The sequence below is a fragment of the Hibiscus syriacus genome, unplaced genomic scaffold, assembly GCF_006381635.1.
Source record: "Hibiscus syriacus cultivar Baekdansim isolate YM2019G1 unplaced genomic scaffold, ASM638163v2 tig00111662_pilon, whole genome shotgun sequence".
NCBI classification, from domain to species: domain Eukaryota; kingdom Viridiplantae; phylum Streptophyta; class Magnoliopsida; order Malvales; family Malvaceae; genus Hibiscus; species Hibiscus syriacus.
Window position 1 is genome coordinate 808,879 of NW_024063150.1, and position 18,036 is coordinate 826,914.

General features: G+C 33.5%; 1 pseudogene; it reads left to right on the forward strand.

The window, feature by feature from the left end:
* Positions 1–1,920: 1,920 nt before the first annotated feature.
* On the forward strand, positions 1,921–2,606 carry LOC120167113 (annotated as a pseudogene).
* The last annotated feature ends 15,430 nt before the right edge of the window (positions 2,607–18,036 follow it).

Below are 18,036 nucleotides of genomic sequence, written 5' to 3' on the forward strand. Positions count from 1 at the left end.
AATTGAAAAACAAGGTTACAGCCAGGGAGGATCAAACCTGTGCCTTTGGGGGAAAGATTAACCAACACCCAAACCGTTGAGCCAAAACTTCCCAATGGTTCTAACTTACAACAATTTGTATTTGACTTCTAAACATTTGTTAATGATAAAAACAATGAAACAAATTATTTGTTTAAATAAATTAATTTTTCTTTAACCGTCAAATAAAATCAAAATTTATTTGAAAATTATTAACCGAACCAAATCCACCAATTTTTTTCTTTAAAATTAATCGAACCGAAATTATTTGACCGTTAATCGAACCGAAATTTATTTGAAAATTATTAACCGAACCAAATCAACCGATTTTTTTTATTTAACATTAATCGAACTGAAATTTATTTGAAAATTATTAACCGAACCAAATCCACTGATTTTTTTCTTTAACATTAATCGAACCGAAATTATTTGATCGTTAATCGAACCGAAATTTATTTGAAAATTATTAACCGAACCAAATCAACCGATTTTTTTCTTTAACATTAATCGAACCGAAATTATTTGACCGTTAATTGAACTGAAATTTATTTAAAAATTATTAACCGAACCAATCCACCAATTTTTTTTCTTTAACATTAATCGAACCGAAATTATTTGACTGTTAATCAAACCGAAATTTATTTGAAAATTATTAACCGAACCAAATCAACCGATTTTTTTTCTTTAACATTAATCAAACCGAAATTATTTGACCGTTAATCGAACCAAAATTTATTTAAAAATTATTAACCGAACCAAATCAACCAATTTTTTCTTTAACATTAATCGAACCGAAATTATTTGATCGTTAATCGAACCAAAATTTATTTGAAAATTATTAACCGAACCAAATCAACCGATTTTTTTCTTTAACATTAATCGAACCGAAATTATTTGACCGTTTAATTTCGGTTCGATTAATGTTAAAGAAAAAATATCGGTGGATTTGGTTCGGTTAATTATTTTCAAATAAATTTTGGTTTTATTTGACGGTTAAAGAAAAATTAATTTATTTAAACAAATAATTTGTTTCATTGTTTTTATCATTAATGAACTTTTAGAAGTCAAATCCAAATTGTTGTAAGTTAAAACCATTGGGGAGCTTTGGCCCAACGGTTTGAGCGTTGGTTAATCTTTCCCCAAAGGCATAGGTTCAGTCCTCCCTAACTGCAATCTTTTGCTCTTCAATTTTCTATTTCAATCGTGGTGATATGTGTCACCACCTAATTAGATAAAAAATCATTAAATTAAATAATTTAAAATTCATAAATAAAATCTTCAAATCATGTATTGACACGTGTTATGTTCTAATTAATATTTAAATTTATTTAATTGAATTAAAATAGTGACTAAATTGATAGAATATATAAATATTAAGGACCAAATGTATAATTATTCCAATATTAATGACCAAATGTATAATTATGCCATTTTTATTAATGGGCACGTCAACAAGTCTATTTTTTAACAGAGAGTGATCTGATTGAATTAATTAAAAAGTTTAATGATCGAATTGAGATAAAAATAATTCAGTAAATTAAAAAGTTTAATGATCGAATTAAGATAAAAAATAATTCAATGACAAAATCGATTAATAACCATAATTTAGTGGTCTCCCGTCTCATCTACTGAAACTGTACCCCAAGCGTTACCCACCACAGGGTGTTGTCCAACGAACCTCTCTCAAATAAAAAACTTAAAACCCCACAAAAATCAACGTGTCCTAAAACCAAGTCCCTCTACGACATGCACCCCTGCATGAAAAGCATCCTCTCCACGTGCCCCCACCCTCTTCTCCAATCTCCCGTTATATAACCCACCTCTCCCTCACTCTCTCTCCAACGTCTCTCTTTACATATATAGCTGCAGCCTGCAGTTTCTTCCATCTTTGTATTGTAACCCATGGCTCAAAACAACCTTCAGACCACTCAACCAATGGCTCACCAGATGATGAAAGCCGCCACCGCCGGTGGCTCCTTCCTCCTCCTCTCCGGTTTGACCTTGGCCGGCACCGTTATTGCACTCACCATAGCCACTCCACTATTCGTCATTTTCAGTCCTGTTCTTGTCCCCGCTCTCATTGCGAAAGCTCTCGTCGGTGTTGCAGCGGTTACTGTGTTGTCGTGGTTTTACAGGTGCACTTTTTTAGGGTTATGCATTTAGTTACTTAATTATTCTCTCGATTTTATTTTAATTCGTTATTAAAAAATTAATAGTAATCACGATGACGTGATATTATTTTATAATGACATGTTCATGGTTAATTTAATTTTGATTGAACCAAAATAGAATGAAAAAAAGAATAAAAATACAATTTTAGGTATGATCTTAAAAAAAAGTGACCGAAATAGAATTGTGAGTAGGTGATTAAGTACATAGTTTATCCATTTTTTCAATTCTCTTGTTAAATGATTTCTTTAACGTGTTCTGGTTTTTTCTCAACGACTGCTATTATATATACAGGTATGTGACCGGGAGGCACCCACCGGCGGCGGATCAGTTGGACAGCTCGGGGGATGAGGTTGGCTAGCAAGGCTAGGGAGATGAAAGATAGGACGGCGCAGATGACCGGTGCGGCGGCTTCTTAAATTGAGTTTCTGCTGCTTTGAGTCTAGGATCAAGTGGCCATTAAACCAAACTTGATGAAAATCTTATAAATACCATAAGAAGATGAGGGATGTAGCTGTGTGTTTTTGTCAGATACTCTACTTATTTGACTGTAATAACCTCTTCTTCTTTCTTGTCGGCTTGTCATGAGCTTTCATTTCGATCTTAATAACAATAGTTATAATAATTTTATAAAGAACAAAAAATATAAAATTATATCTCAAGTGCGTTTCAAATTTGGAATCTAAATTGAATATATTGAGTAGTGTTTTCAGGGTTTTTTTCTTTACAAAATAATCCTTTCTAAAATAAAATATTATCGATTAGTCCGAAAAATATTTTTCAATCTAACACCTAAGATAAAAAGACATGTTTGAAGGAACGTTCGTTACTGGGGAAAATAGTAAGGCACGTGCGCCTTACCTACAAAATCGCTTGGATTAGTTATCCCCTAGACGGCGCATGCCTGGGGAAGCATCATTGGAAGGCGCATCCCACTGGATGCACGTTCCCCCTTCCCCTTAATTTTCTGACAGGCCCTACCAATAGGGCAAGCCTTCCGCAATCTTCTCGTCCGATTTCTTCCGCCAAACTCCTCAAACCATTCCTTATATAAATCCTTTTCCCCAACTCAAAAAATCACACATAAATTCAATCTATTATATATATATAAACAACATAAATTCAATCTATTCTATATATATAAACAATGCATAATTGTTTATATAATTATTTAATTTTTAGTAAATTTTTTATTATTTTTTATTTGTTATAGACTAATTTAATTAATGTTTTGAATTGCAGATAAAAAATAAAAGTGCATTGTTGCGATTGGATGCTGAACATATTTCGAGTCATTTTGCGGATACGATAAGAATATGAAACTATATTCTTTTCAAATTTACGAATATTATGGAATCAATTATATATAATTTAAATTCTTAGAATTTATTTAAAGAACACATAAATGGTAGTTCAAATTTTAATACTCAAAATTAATTTATTAGGAAAACGATAGTATATTAGAATTTTTTATTTGCAATCAGAAGATGAAAACATTGAGGCGTATCTCACCATATTTGTCTATGACTAGATTCGGTTACATAGAAAAAGTTGAAGGAGGTTATAAACTTGAACCCGTCTTGATTTTTGCCCTCGTTGAGAGATGAATGCGAGAGACACACACGTCCATCTACCATATGGGGATTGCACGATTACACTGGAGGATGTTTCAATGCAACTCAAACTACCGGTAGATAGAACTATCATATGTGGTGTGGCAGATGATGATTGGGGGTCTATGCATGGAGTATCTTGGGAAGACGTCGCCTAGCTTCAACGGTGATCGAATAAGATTATCGTGGTTGAAAAGTGAATTTAAAGAGTTGCCTGAAAATTGTTTGGAGGACAACGCAAAAGCATTTTGTGGGGCATATATTCTACAACTCATTGGAGGGATATTGATTCCCGACAAATCTTAAAATCAGGTGTATTGTATGTGGTTGTGGCATCTGATTAATTTTGAAGAAGTCAACACATTGAGCTGGGGGTCTGCTGTGTTGGCATTTTTATTTAGAGAAATGTGTTGATCGACAAAATATAGTAAGATTACTATTTGTGGGTGTCTGATGTTTTTTCAATCGTGGGAATGGTACTGCATGCCTTTTTGTGCCCAATCGTGAATGACCCATATGCTTTCCATTATTGTCAAGGTAGCAAGACTAAATTTATTTTTAAATAATATTTTTTATAATTATAGAATGATATATATATATATTAATTAGGTGGTCAAATAAAAGGAAAAATCATCATGATATCCCACAAAAATTAAAAGATATGTGATTATTGATTGACCAGAAAGCTGGTGGAGATGTACGTTTTTATTATCATTTTTGATTTAATTGTATTGATATAATTTGAATTTCATTTAAATTTTGATAAGAAATCTATTTTTTTTGTTTTAGTTCGAATGGTTGCTATATTTGGACGATGAATTGAGGATTTGCATCCTACCTAACTTGGCAGTTGTGCCCCTTATTTGTTATGTTGTTGTTGAGTGACATCCGATTGATTGTGTGCTTCGTCAATTTGGTTTTACACAATACATTCTTGAAGCACCAAGAAACATGAACAACATGCATAATGTTGATAGGCGGGGCAAGAAATAGGTGAATTGGTTAGTGATGTGGGAGATCCGACATCAACGCTTGCCCCATCAAAAATATATATATCAGAAACCAGTTGCATGGTTTCACCTGGCTATATAAAATGGTTCAACGTAAACGGGAAATCATTTTTACTTTCAGAGAAACACGAGAAGGTTAATTCATCATCAGCAATTAAGATATCAAACATCGAAACATCATCGTCCCCCCACTACTGGCGAAGAGCAGGCACTCCTGGGTCATTTGCATCTATGTCACTGGGACCTTCACACTAACCACCAACGACACCGATGTAAATCCCTAGCCCTCCATTTTACATGGGGGCACCGTCTAAGTTTCAAACTCCATCGATGTTGGTTCATTTCCCATATCCATCAGTTGAGATTCCAAATCATTCGGTTCATATGCCACAATCGTATGGTTACTCACAAAGGTCGCAGAGTTTTATGTCACCCTTGAAGGGTATTTTTCGTCCATGCTTGCGAATCTGGCCTATAGTTCCTACGCGAGTTATCTTGTGGGTGGTCCTCCACCAGAAAAACTATGCCCGCATTATACGTCGCATACATCGATGTCCAATTTTTCACATTTTTCGCAGTTCTCAATGAGTGGTGGGATAATCAGTTAACATCTCTAGGATTCTTATTCTACCGAGGTGATACATCGATATTTACCCCTTACCGAGATAATGTTGTTGAGACCGATGATGACGATGATGATGAGAGTGAATAGGAGCAGCAATAGATAAGAAGAAATCCTTCTAGAGCTAGACGATCACCACATTGTAGAACACATTCTAGGAGACATCGATAGATATAATAAATTTGTAATTTTTTTATTAATTATTTCTTTATTATGTATTTGAATATTATTTTTTATGTATTTTGTATCAAGTTGTTATGTTTCTTTTTATGCATTTTTTTTAATGTTTTGTCACTTATTTGGGTTTTCCATCTTGTTATGTTTCTTTATTTGTTATTCTGTATTTATATAAAGTATATTTTTAAATGATGTTTAATATGTTTTACAAAAAAAGGAAAAAGAGGATACAGTAAATTAGGTAGGCTCATTTTATAGGACGCATTTTGTAGGGGTTATATATATGTACGAGGTGAAAGCTAATTTTAATCTATCTACGCAAAAGCTTGAGTTGTTTAGCTAGGATGGCTACTATTTACGCAACCTTTTTTATTGTAAAAATTTAAGTATGTCTTTTAACAATAAAATTTCACTTGAGGAGTTGAAGCATAAAATAGAAAGAAAGTTTAAACTAGGGAGGAAAAGAAGAATCTTTTTTCTATATTTTAGGTTGTGTGTTTTATTTAAGAGGTTTCTTCTAAGTAATGATGTTGACCTTTGTGGAATGATTGAGACCTACTACTCTTTTTTTGTATCTCATGTGGATTTGTTTGTAGAGTTTGATAATGTTAATGATGATGCTTCGAGTTCGAATACCAAATACATAAAACTGAATGAGTTTGGGAATACAAAGATAGATGATGAAGACCCGTAAGCATGCTTCAAACGCAATTAGGCATCGTAACAGCATTAAAAAAATCTTTTTTAGGATGCATGTGTATGCTTATATTTACTATTTAAGATATATTACTATGCTTTTATTTATTATTTAAGGTGTGTAAAATCTTTTTTAGGATGCATGTGTATGCTTATATTTACTATTTAAGATATATTACTATGCTTTTATTTATTATTTAAGGTGTGTGACAGATGTGTCGCATTTCTAACTCGTTAGTTTGGTACTCCTAATGTAATGATTAATAGTTTATTGTTCAATGTAATGTTCATGGTTTGTTGTTTTTATAGTCCAAATCTATAACAAATGTCGTATTGAATTTAATTAGTCCTACTAAGAACAAAATCAATTACAATATTGTTTTCATGATTCCAAAAACAATGAAAACAACCTCTAAATGTGTCATCACATGTGTAATATGTTTGTGGAATCTTTTTGATGTAAGAAACCGAGAGTATTTTGGCAATAGTTGACATAGTCATGCTTCTGCAGTGTAGAAGCTCTTTTTGCTTCATCTTTAAATGCATTAGGTTTAGGCAGGACAACACTTGATATCCTTCTTACAGCCTCTCTTTTATTTGAAGCAATTGAATGCCTAAAGCGTAAGTTGCTTCGATGACACCCATGGTAGAGGCTTCCTTCAAGATATGAAAACCAAGTTCAAAATTGGCACAATATTTGGAAAAACACTCCACTATACATTCTCTAAACAATGTATCTGGATTTTTGGAAACATAAGCCATTCGTGCGAGCAATCATTCATAATTATCCAAAGGTTTCAAGGCATACTGATGAAGTCAAACATTTGCAAATATGATTATGTAATTGGATGTGAAGCAGAAGTCCCAATAAGTTAAATGAATGTGGAGAAAGTCCTCAATAGAATTGAAAGAAATGCAACGTAAAATCTCAACTAATATATCATTTGGGAGATAAGATAATGAACATTTAGATGTCATTGAAAATGATGGAAAAAGTCTATGAAAATGATATATAATATACTAATAAAGAAACATGGAAGGTAAAGTACTGAGGACCACTTGCTTTATCTTTCATATATAGTATCTGACGTTAAATGAGATACAATCTGAAGAAAAAAAGGCACATTTGATTGAAGTGTCCTCATCCTGCTAATATATAAAACTTCAGTTCACTGAGATACTAAGACAAAATCTACCGACAAGGAAAGGGCGTTCCAGGGGGATGCATTTTTCCATTATTATTCAGAGAATCGTTGGATTATAATAGTGATCCATCCCATCCAAAATAAAAGGTGCGTTCTAGGGGAAGCATTTTCCATTATTATTCAGAGAATCTCTGGATTATAATAGTGATACATCCCATCCAAAATGAAAGGCACGCTTCGGGAGAAGTTTTTTCATTATTATTCAGAGAATCTCTGCCATGTGACAATATTCCATCCCATCCGAAATGAAAGACGTGTTTCGGGGAAATCATTTTCCATTATTGTTCAGAGAATCTCTTGTAACATCCCAAATACCTGGTTAGTGATCAAAGTGTAAAATTTTAAAGCTTTGTGACTAATTTCAAAAAATTGAAAAGTTCATGGACTTAAGTGGAATTTCTTTGTGTATGATTGAATAACAAATAAGGAATGATGAAAGGGCATAATAGTTATTTGATAAGAAAATGAATTAAAAATTTATTAGGGGTTTTTTATATCATGTGGAGCTAGAAAGAAAGAAAAATATCAGAGAAGTCTAGAAAATCTTCATCATTTCTTCCTTCTTACTCCGTGAGCTCCATAGCTAAGGTAAGAATGCTTTAAGTTGGTTATTTCTTGTAATTTATGATTGGTTTTGATTATTGGAGTATTAGAAAAGCTTAAGTAAGCTTAAAGAGTAGAAACTAAAAGAATAAAAAAATGAGTGATTGAATAAAAGGGGTTTTTTAAGTGAATTTATGAGAAATATATTGTAAATAGATTTTTAAGCCATATTTGACTTGTCATCAGTTAGAATAAGAGATTTATGAGGTTAGAAAGGATTTATAGCAAAGTTACATATTTTGGTATGCTTTTTTATTTCAAGTATTCTAGTTAGATATTAGAAGTTTATGATAAGTTAAATTGATATAAGTTGATGAATAGGTGAAGTTGAGTTTAAAGGCTTTAAACAAGAGTACAATGAGAAAGTTAGCAAAGTTTTGGAAAATTTTCGGGTTAAATGAGTAAGTTCTGGGCAAGGGGTATCGACACTGGATGAACAGTACCGATACTTCAAAGTGAAAATAGGCAATATTTGGGTCCGGGTATCGATACTGGATGAACAATTTCGATACCATAAGCTAAAAGTTGAGGAATTATTCAAAGATTATCGATACTGAAGTAGTAGCATCAGTACTAGGGGTATCGATGCCAATGTACAAGTATCGGTACCATTTTTAGAGATAAAATTCCAAAACTGAGAATAGGTATCGATACTATAAGTAAGAAGTATTGGTACTGTACCTTGGGTACCAATACTATTCAGAATTAATTTTAAAATTTGTACTTTGTTTAGCTTATGTTATCAAGGATTTATTCTAGTGATACAAATTCCAATATTTATACCAATTGTATATTGTGTAGAAATAGAATGCAAGAAAGTATCAGATGAGTCAAAGAGATAAGATTAAGCAAGAGAGATAAAGAGTTATAAGCGTTGATTGGACTAAGTGAGGCTAAGGTGAGTGCATAATACTATAAAGTATGATTATATGGAAATAAGACTTGCGATGAGTCTATTTCCAATGTTTGATTGCATGATTTCAAGTATATTATTGATATGGTTTATGTGTACATGAGTATATGTATATGTTTACATGTTTCATGAATTGTTATACATGAGCTATGTGTTACATGTTATCCTATATGATTATATGAGAATATTATATAAGCTATATGAAAATGATCTATGTGATTATATGTCTATGTGATACAAGTTATGTGAAATATATAAATGGTAAAGCCCATAATATGTGATATGAGAGCTGAGGGTATAATTGGTATGCCAAGAGTCAAGGGTTCTACGCGGTCCTTCGGGATAATTCTATGTGGTCCTTCAGGATATTTCTGCATAGTCCTTTGGGACAATACTATGTGGTCATTTGGGACATTTCTATGAGGCACTTTGGTGTAATTTCTACGCGGCACTTCGGTGCAATTTATTCGAGCTGTGGTGACAGCATTTGTGCACAACCTCAAAGGAATTTCCTGATATGCCTCATCTTGGAGACTATGAGAAGCATTCATCAGTAAATGATGGTGATTTATATCGTGGAATGGAGTTCACGTCTAGGGAAGAAGCAATAATGGCAATAAGAATTATAATATTCATAATTCAGTTCACTCCAAAGTCGATCGATATACCACTGAAAAGTATGTATGTTATTGTGTCAACCACGATAACGGTTGTAGCTAGATGGTTCGTGTTTCAAAGAGAGAAGACTGACAGGTGAGAACTAACAAAATACAGTGACCTTCATATATATTGTGCACAGGATCAACCAGGACCATCGAAACTTGGACTCTAAAGTCATTTTCCAAGCCATCATACCCTTGGTCAAAGCAAGCTCCCACGTACCTATTGCAGTGTTGATTTCTGCAATACGATCTCAATATAGGTACATTGTCTTCTATAAAAAACGTGGAAGGCAAAACAAAATGTCATTATAAAACTATATGGCGAATGAGATTCATCTTACAATGAAATACCCAGTTGGTTTAACCTGGTTAAACAACTTAATCCTGGGATAATAGTTGAGTTCGAAACTCACCATGCCTACCACAATAATCAAGTTCTTCGAGATTGTTGCCAATTTCAACGTGTTTTTTGTACTTACCCACAATGCATTAATGCAGTCAAATACTATAAACCCATTTTCCAAATTGATGGTACATTTTTGTATGAGAAATAAAAACAAGTTTTATTATTGACAATTGTCCAAGACGGTAATCACAACATTCTTCCCGTTGCATTTGCCCTTGTTGAAGAAGAATATGCATAGTCTTGGGCTTTTTCCTAAGAAATCTGCGGCTACATGTCATCACCCAGGACCGTATTTGTATCATTTCAGATTGAGGAGATGGGATCAAAATATGAAAGGACTTTTAACACCCATATCTCGTATACCTTTACGTATACGAGCTACAGATGTCACATCACTTTTAAAACAGTTTCCCATTTGAAAATCCATACAATTTTGTTCATTTTATAAAACCATTAGAATTTATTTATAATTAAAACAGCATTAACTTATATATACACATAAAAAGAGATGTTCCACATTTTACCATTGTATAGTAGTTCAATTCAAAAGGTTTTACATAGCGTTTTTACTAAACCTATTACATGCCAACAAAAATATAGCAAAAGTAAACATGTATGTCATAATGTTACTATTTAGGCGACTCTGACTTGAAGTCTGATGATCTCCTTACTCAGCTGGTATTCAACCTACACGTGAAATGAACACACGTTAAGTATTACTTAGTGAGGCATACATAATCATAAGCATCTTATAAACATAGTATATGGTAACAATTCTAATATCGAGCAACTCTTTACAATTTATTGTAAACTTTATAACTTTGCACCATTGGTGCTATTACAGTCATTTTCCCATTTTTTATTCATGTTCATTTATTAGAATACACAATTAGTGCATGTACGGTGATTTATCAACTCATGATGAATTCTGTGAATATGCACACGAAGTGCCTGTATGATGATTCATCAACTCATGATGAATTCCGTGGATTTGCACACAAGGTGTCTGTACGGTGATTCATCAACACATGATGAACTCCGTGGATTTGCACATAAGGTGCATGTACGGCGATTCATTAACTCATGATGAATTCCATGGATTTTCACACAAGGTGCCTATACAGCGATTCATCATCTCATGATGAATTTCGTGGATATGCACACGAAGTGCCTGTAGTACACACAGTACTGATATATCGATACAATATATGTTTTTAACAACATATCTTTATAACCCTTAATGTACAAAATAAATGCACTCACCTGACTATCATTGCTATGTAGCCAAAAGGTAAGGCTGATTACTCTGGTACTTTGCCTTTGCCCTTAGTTTTTCTTGTTTCGGGAGCTTGGTTCCGATCTACTCAAGCATCCATAAAATATACCATACCCAATGTTAGAATCTTTCCTAACCATTATACTTAAACAATACTCAAAAGAACATATCATTAACTTTCTATACCAATATCAGTCTATTTTAACATTTTTGGCTCCATAGTATCGATATTACTACCCTAGTACCGATACTTTTATACTATGGTACAGATACCCCCTTTGGGTATCGATACCAAAAATATGTACCTCCTAAGCATCGATACATGAAAAACATTATGGATCTTGTCTATGTTTGGGGGCAAAGCTAACTGATAAGCTACAGGTCCAACCCTTTTTAATATCACATATGGTCCAATGAACCTCAGACTCATCTTTCCTTTTCGCCAAAAACGTAATACCTTTTTTCCAAGGCGATACTATCAAAAATACTTTGTCTCCCCTGGTATTCTATTTATTTTCTTTTCAAATCTGCATAGGACTTCTGTCGATATGAGGTAGATTACTCTGAATAATCTTTATTTTATCCTCCATATCTTTCATCAAATCTGGACCAAACTAATTCCCGATCTTTCAATTCAAACCAATTTAATGGTGTTCTGTATTTTCTCCTATATAGAGCTTCATAAGGGCCATCTTAATACTGGATTGATAACTATTATTATACGCAAATTATGCTAAAGGCAAATACCTTTCCCATGATCCCATAAATTCAATCACACACGTCCTAAGCATATCCTCCAATATCTGAATAGTTCGCTTTGACTACCATCTGTCTGGGGATGAAAAGATGTACTAAAGTTCAATCGAGTACCCAATTCCTCATGCAAATACTTCTAAAATCTTGAAGTAAACCTGGTGTCTCAATCAGACGCTATCGATATCAAAACTCATTGCAGTCTAACTATCTCTTTTATATACAACTTATCATACTTATTCATTGGGTAATCTACTTGAACTAGAATGTAATGAGTCATCTTAGAAATATCCTCATTTTCAATCATTAACTGATGGTACCCCGACCTCAGATCTATTTTAGAGAACACTGTTGTACCTTTTAAGTGATCAAATAGGTCATCAATCCTCAAAAGAGGATACTTGTTCTTTATCATTACCTTGTTTAATTGATGATAGTCAATACATAACCGCATAGACACGTTTTTCTTTTTCATGAATAACACAGGTGCTCCCCAAGGAGAAACACTGGGTTGGATAAATCCTTTATCAAGCAACTCCTGCAACTGTGCTTTTAGTTCCCTTAACTCCGTTGGAACCATTCTATACGGAGCCATAGAAACAGGTTTGGTGCCTGGGTAAACCTCAATTCTAAATTCTACTTCACGATCCAGAGGTAAACCCAGTAACTCTTCAGGAAAAACCTCTGGAAACTCCCTTACTGTGGGGATATCCTACAATCTCGCTTCCGACTTTCGAGTGTCTATCACATTATCTAGAAAAGCTACACATCCTTTTTATATCATTCTCTTGGCGGTCAAAGCCGATATCACATTGAACAGGGATTTTTCCTTCTCACCTACTACCACAATTTTGGAGCCTGCAGCATCCATTAGGAATAATCGTTTCCGACGAAAATCTATCCATCCATGATGTAAAGACAACCAATCCATGCCCAAAATGATTTCAAACCTATCAAAGGGTAACTCCATCAAGTTTTGAATTTTAATTGGGCATTTCTACACACCCTAGTCACCCATGCACTTTAACCCATAGGGTTTATCGCTATCATTTCACTAGAAATTGGTTCTAAAGGAATTCTTATATTTCTAATTAGCTTGGTACTAATATATGAATGTGAAGAACCAGGGTCAACTAAAACAAAAACTGGCTCATCAAAAAGGTGAAATGTATGTGTTATTATTTTTGGATCATCCATATCTTCATTGGTCTTTATATTATAAACTCGAGCCATTCCCCGAGTCTCTTGTCTCTAAATAGCCCCATATTGACCCCCTGATCTTCCTCTTCCTCTGCTTCTACTTGATGTAGCTATCGATATTTCAGTTTGTGTTGATCTATCCCCGGACTTTAGCGGACAATTCTGAGCATAATGACCCGCTTCACCATAAACGAAACAAGCGCCAAAAAGCACTCTACATGTTCCCCAATGAAATCTACACAGATTTGACATTGATTACTCTTTTCTCCAAAAGCTCTACCCGAGCTCGCAGCAGAAGAATGGGACTGCTTAGACTTCTGTGCAGCTGCAGCGGTATCTCCTCTATCAGTATATTGGGAACCTGAGCCTTTTCCTTTTTAGCATGATACGTAGATGAAGACATCTCAATTATTTTTCATGACTGTACACTCTGTTCTGCTGCCAATGTCTCCTCTTGAGCTCTTTCAATCGCCTTAGCTCTATTTGTCACTTCTTGTAAACTAGGAAAACTCAAGGCCAGCATTACCTCTTTCAACTTTGGCCTCATTCCCTCAATAAACCAATCCCGTTGAGCTTTATCATTAGGGACCACCTCAGTAGTCGTTACACCTCAGTAGCGTAACGACTAAGCTTGTTGTATTCAGCTTCATATTTATGTACCGCTCGGTCGCCTTGTTTTAGGTTGAGAAAATTCAACAACATTGATCTCATGAATTGCTCTCTGATATACTTGTTTTTAAACTCCTCTTGAAAGAACTGGCAATTCACTTGCTCGGGTGAAGCATACATTTTCGTGTTTGTCCACCATACCCAAGTCGATCCTCTGAGTAACGATACAACTCCTCTTAGTTTTTCATGATCAAAGCACTGCAGACTTTCCAATATCATCATCACATCGTTCAACCATAGGTCTGCGGACCTTCACCTTCTTTTCCTCTGAACTGAGGAGCTCCCAAACTTCTTAACTCCTTCGGAATTAGCATTCGCGGTACTGGAGGAGTAGGGGGAGGTGGGGAAGTTTGGAACCTTTTCAGAATAGCGTTGAGAGCTTGCATAAAAGCTCCAAACTCTAGAACATGCATACTCTGAGGTGTTGGTATGCTGGCGTTCTCTGACGGAATCAGATGTTCGCTATTCTCTTCATAGCTTTCACTACCTGATTCGTCTCTACTCTCTCAACCAGCCGCTCCTCTCAAATTTGTAGAATCCAAAATCTATCATAACATTCATAAAGATAATACTGAAGTTAGTAAGGAGAGACATCTTATCATATCCAATTTATACCCTATTAGTAACCTTGACATCTTAGTGGCATTTAAACTCTTTTTACCTTAAAATTTACACTCGATTCAGCCGAGAATCAGCTAAACCTATAGCTCTAATACCAATAAATGTAACACACATCTCCCGTATACCTTTACGTATACGAGCTATAGACGTCACATCATTTTTAAAATAGTTTCCCATTTGAAAATCCGTACAATTTTGTTCATTTTATAAAACCATTAGAATTTATTTATAATTAAAACATACATTAACTTACATATACACATAAAAAGAGATGTTCCATATTTTACCGTTTTATAGTAATTCAATTCAAAAGGTTTTACAGAGCGTTTTTACTAAACCTATTACATGCCAACAAAAATATAGCAAAAGTAATAGGTATGTCATACTGTTACTGTTTAGGCGACTCTGACTTGAAGTCCGATGATCTCCTTACTCAGCTGGTATTCAACCTACGCGTGAAATGAACACACGTTAAGTATTACTTAGTGAGGCATACATAATCATAAGCAACTTATAAATATAGTATAGGGTAACAATTCTAATATCGAGCAACTCTTTACAATTTATTGTAAACTTTATAACTTTTCACCATTGGTGCTATTACAGTCATTTTCCCATTTTCTATTCATGTTCATTTATTAGAATACACAATTAGTGCATATAAGGAAATTCATCAACTCATGATGAATTATGTGAGTTACACACATAGTGCCATGTACGGTGATTCATCAACTCATGATGAATTCTGTGAATATGCACACGAAATGCCTGTACGGTGATTCATCAACTCATGATGAATTTCGTGGATTTGTACACAAGGTGCCTGTACGGTGATTCATCAACTCATGATGAATTCCGTGGATTTTCACATAAGGTGTATGTACGATGATTCATCAACTCATGATGAATTCCATGAATTTGCTCACAAGGTGCCTGTACGGCGATTCATCATCTCATGATGAATATGCACACGAAGTGCCTGTAGTACACATAGTACTGATATATCGATGAAATATATGTTTTTAACAACATATATTTATAACCCTTAATGTACAAAATAAATGCACTCACCTGACTATCCTTGATATGTATCCAAAAGGTAAGGCTGATTACTCTGGTACTTTGCCTTTGCTCTTAGTTTTGCGTGTTTCGGGAGCTTGGTTCTGATCTACTCAAGCATCCATAAAAACTTTTATCATACCCAATGTTAGAATATTTCCTAACCATTATACTTAAACAATACTCAAAAGAACATATCATTAACTTTCTATACCAATATCAGTCTATTTTAACATTTATGGCTCCATAGTATCGATACTACTACCCTAGTACCGATATTTTTATACTATGGTCAATTACCCCCTTTGGGTATCGATACCAAAAAATAGGTTCGATGTTGCCTGGTATTGATACCCTTATCATGGTATCAATACTACCCTATTAAGGTACCGATACCCCCTACCGGCATCGATACCAAAATTAGATTCGAAGTTGCTTGGTATTGATACCCCTTATCATGGTATCGATACTACCTCATCGGTATCGATACTGATTGAATCAGTATCGGTATTACTCATCTAATTTATCAAATTTTAGCCTATAGTATTGATACTATTCTTAGCAGTACCGATACCCTTACCCAAAATTTCCAGTTTTCAACTGGATTTTCATCCCATTGTGGTCAATTCTCATTATATTTACCCCATACAATACTATTAAACTCTTCCTTAACTATCCATACTAACATTACTTCGTTTAGCCTCTTAGATCATCTAAAATCATTCAAGAACATTAAATTCTAAGAATCAAACCACTTTTTCTAATATGTTCTTTATCCCATCTAATACTTCTAATCTCTCATTTACCTCTTTGGCAAGTCAAATCTACCAGCAAACATCCATAAACACTCATATTTTAACATATCATTCAAAAACCCATTTTTTTCAATCTCTATTATCTCATTCATAACTTAGTTTTAATCCCATTAAATCCTTCCTTGATCTTCTAGTATACTCAATGCTTCAAAACCCAACTAAAAATAAAAGAATAAACTAATAAATTGAAAACTCACCTTTGAGCTATGGAGGAGAATATGCACGGGAAAGAAAAAGTAGGAAAGGAGTTGACCAAATTTTACTCCCCTTTTCCTTTACTCTTTACTTTAATACCTTAAAAGTAATGAATTTTAAATTCATCTAATTCCAGTTGACTAAAATATCCTTTTAATCCTCCACTACTACAATTTAGTTTAAACTATTCTTCCCAATTTATTCTCATCTTTTATAAATCAATCAAATAAAATCTCAAATCTCAAATCCTTTCAATAAAGTCCTTAATTCAATAAGTGGGGTATTACAGGACTTTTTGGGTCCAATGTGATAACCCCAAACGTCCAACATCGTCTTGTATCCGAGTATTGCTACAAACTATCATGACAAATATAAGAAGAATGATGAACGACAATTAATTATACGCATTGGTATGTTATATTTTTTCCAATTTCATTTCTCACTCATTTCATTTTTTTATACAAACTACTTCATTTTCAATTTTAAATATTCGAAATTTTGGATATGATAATATTCGATATCGAATGATGCACCCTCCTAATATATAGTGTTTGATTTGAACTAATTTTGGAATGACATTTGATTTACTATTACATAAATAAAAAAAATAACGTATCTCGAAATCATTTGAATGGAATCAACAATTAATTTTTCTAATACGATTGAATTCTTTAAACAAAATTAAGAGTTTGAAATTTAGCAATAGTAAATAATCAAATAAATTAAATTATTGGATGGACAAAGTTATTGTAAACAAATTAAATTGTTGGATTGCAAAAGTTGTTAAATCATTTAAATGAAATTAAGAGTTGGAGTTCTAAAGATCGTAAATAAATGAAACCGTTGGATTGAAAAAGTTATGGGTGTTATGAATATTTATTTTTGTGAATGTTTTTCTCTATCATTTATTTTATATGTCTCTGTGATATAGAGTTTTGATATATTTTATCATTAAAACATTAATATCCCTTAGAGTTATTTTATATGACATCTACTTCTTATAATTATTAAGTTCAGAGAAAGTATTGTACACAATTCACATTGAAATAATAATACAATTCTCTCTTTTTGTTCTTATATTTCTTCTCCTTGTAGTTCTTGTTGTTTCGTTTTGTTTATTTTATGACATGCTATTACTGTGAGTTTGCTCATATAATATAAAAGGATCTATGATAATACATACCCACTAACAAATATTAGAACAAATATTTCAAATAATTGGACCCTCTAATACATTATAAAAATTCTGGGCCCTGGACAGGTGCCTCTTTTGCGCAGATCCAAATACGACACTGACAACCCTTCTGCTACTTCACTAACGAGATCTAATGTTTAGTATGTAATCAGGTTTATG